The 2,893-nt window shown below is 58.1% G+C and overlaps 1 protein-coding gene across 2 annotated transcripts in view; it reads right to left on the bottom strand.

Moving 5' to 3' along the window:
* The window catches only part of PDCD6 (programmed cell death 6), an 18,463-nt gene that overhangs the window by 14,786 nt on the left and 784 nt on the right, over positions 1 to 2,893 (bottom strand). The gene's annotated exons all lie outside the window — the stretch shown is intronic.

Here is a 2,893-nt window from a genome sequence, read left to right as displayed (position 1 = left end):
GGGGCAGATAAAACCACAGCAACACAAGAAAGGAAGCCTGAGCAAAAATTCCGCTGCTTCCAAGAAACAATGTCGATGTTTGTGCTTTCAAGGCAGCTCACTGCAGACAGGTGTGACACGCTGAGAACAGGCTCCTCTATCATCACCGTGACCGGCACAGGCCACCAGCCTCGCTGGGAGCAGCTGTTTTTAGCAGCTTTCCTGTGGCTACAGTCTCATAAAGGACCCAGTGTTGGGACCAGGGCGGCACCCCAGGGTCCAGACAGGCCTCAGACTTCACTGGCAGGGCAGCCCTGCCTCTGTCTCTGCAGCTACCCCACCAGGAATAAATGAACCAATTCTGCTAACTCCTGAAACGGCAGACTCTTCCCGGGTCTGAGACGTAGGAAAAATGAGGCTGGCTACTCCCACCAGGATCTGTGGAGTCAGAAGAGTCTCCTGGTGTTGGATGGAGGCTGCCAGGACTCGTGATGGCACGGTCTGCCATGCAGCAGCGTGAGGACAAGCCCAGTGCTGCTGGACAGGGAGGCCTGTCGGAATCAAGTCGGTTCCCACCCAGAGTCCCTGTGCACAACCGAAGGAACGCTGCCTGGTCCTGTGCCTGAGCTCACTGTTGCAGCCACTGTGCCCATCCATCTCATCAAGGGCCTTAAGGTTCAGGAGGCAGAAGTCCTAGTTTGGGCCACGGCCCTTCCCGCCACCAAGCAGAGCCATCCAGACCCATGCAGGGGCTTGCACGATCCAACCCTCCCCACTCGCTAGAAGGGCATCCATGCATTTTAAGAATGGTGGCCTGAAAACCCCTTGGGCGATTCTTTTAAAATTCTGCCTCTCTCCTAAGTGGTCACTCTCGGAGAAAGAGGAGGCTGGCTGTCCTACAACGACTCCCGTCCCTGTGGCTCTACACCAGGCAGCTGAGTCGGAATCAACCCCTGGCAGTGCGTTGCATTGCGTTGCCTTGCTGGGCAGGCGTTCGGCAGCAGCCGAGCTCGGGACTTCCTCCTGACAGACACTGGTGATAGTCACCAAGAGCCACGTGCTCCCCTGAGCAGGTAGGAGGGCAGGGCTGTGCCCTCACTGGGAGGACAGGCCCTCCACAAGCCCCCTCCAGAAGGACGGCTGCTGTCCTGGCTAAAGGCCCAGCTCAGGGAGGTCCCGGGTAGAAGGTGCTCACAAAAAGCAGCCACCACCATCACTGTCATTACGTGGTGGCTAGCCACCCCAGGTCCCGGTGGGCAGCTCAGCCAGTAGCAAGAACAGCCATCAGCTAGCCTCAGACTGAGCACCAGGCCAGGCACGCAGAGGAGCCCAGACCGCCAAGGTCAAGTCTTGACTGGGTCACCTGACTCAACTGTGAGGGCCCAGACTAGAGCCCAGGCTTTGAGGTGGACTGGCCATCAACAGAGAACCTGAGGAGGCAGCCAATCCTCATAGGTGACAAAGCCTCACACCTGCCTAGACCTGGACAGTCCTCTCACGGCCTCAAGCATTTGGACATAAGGAGGCTGTTTACAGGCCGCCGGCCCGCCAGCCCTGGCTGGCAAGCAGCTCTAACTCAGCACTGCCTCTGAGCACCTCCTCTCCAAGCGCTGCCTCTGGGTGCGTGCCATGGCCAGTGTGGGCACACACATCCCCCTCAGCCACTGCATCCACCTGCAGGCCACCTGACATGACTCTTGGGGGAACGCAGAATTGAGAAAGTCAAGTCAGAGTTCACCAAAGTATAACCTGCAGTAGTCTAGGTTCTCAGACATCTCCCAGAGTCACCCAGCCCTATACTTCCCCTGAGGGTAATCTGAGACTGAATGGGAACCCAAAGAAAAATCAGCAGGGGATGTACCAAGAGAGCCAAGAGGGGCGGCTGTCCTCCCAGCAGATGTCTTCACTTGCCAGGAGCACACCCAACAGAAATGCCCATGAAGCACACGCCCTGTTAACGCTGCACAACTGTTAGCACTGCGGCAAAACTCCACAGAGCCCGTCGGAGGTGAGCGCACGCTAAACCACCAGCTTCGGGCAGACCCCAGGGATCAGACATGGCAGCCAGTCTGACAAGGTGGGCAGAGCTGGGGGAGGACAGAGGGTCAGAGCTGGTCCTCCCCAAGCCAGATCCACAGCTTGGTGAGCCAGTGTCCGGTACCCCGAGTTAGGCTTCCCACTAATACAGAACACAGGCAAGCCTCGGAGTTCTCCCATATCTTCGGCCACCCAAAGGGCACCTCAGGAGAGGTAAGCTACGACTCATAGAACGAGGAAGGAGGCTGCCCCTGAGGCCTGAGAGGTGGCAGGAGGGCAACCCTCAGACGTTTGGAGACTAAAAAGCCACAAGCACCCCAGACATGCAGAACTGCCTCTGCAGCAGCTGTGTCCCCCCACCACAGCGGCTCCTCCTCAGCGCCATCAGCATCCCTGAATGTTGTCCCAGCAACTTGGCCCTAGCAGCTCAGCGGTTGCCACAGCAACCACATCCCCGCACAAGTGTCCCCACACAAGGGAGGCAAGGGCCGCCTCCAAACGCTGTGACCTCATCAGCATCACCTGGTGATCCCTCCACCCAAAGCAGCCACCAAGACTCAGTCCCCTAAGGAATCCCATGATCTTCAAGACGCCTGCAGGCTCCCTGGTGCCAGGCTAAGCCCCCTCCCTTAAAGCCCACACCCTCACTTCCAATCTCCCCCACCGCACGTGCTGGGCCCACCTCCCCCACTTCCTCTGCTCCATCTAGACCAGGCAGTTCAAGTCGCTGTGTGAGGCCCACAGTGCAATATGGAAATCGCTTAGAAAAATACTCTACAGCCCACCAGCACACACCAGTCAACCACCCCCCACCCACCTAAAGATTTCGTGTCAGAAACCCTAAGGGGAAATTCCCTCCTGTCCTTCGGGCTCCCAT

The sequence above is a fragment of the Echinops telfairi genome, unplaced genomic scaffold (genome assembly GCF_000313985.2).
Source record: "Echinops telfairi isolate 266 unplaced genomic scaffold, ASM31398v2 ScPeMD7_7469;HRSCAF=8507_1, whole genome shotgun sequence".
Classification (NCBI taxonomy): Eukaryota; Metazoa; Chordata; class Mammalia; order Afrosoricida; family Tenrecidae; genus Echinops; species Echinops telfairi.
The sequence above is the reverse complement of the archived record's forward strand: the minus strand, read 5'-3'. Positions and strand labels throughout refer to the sequence as shown.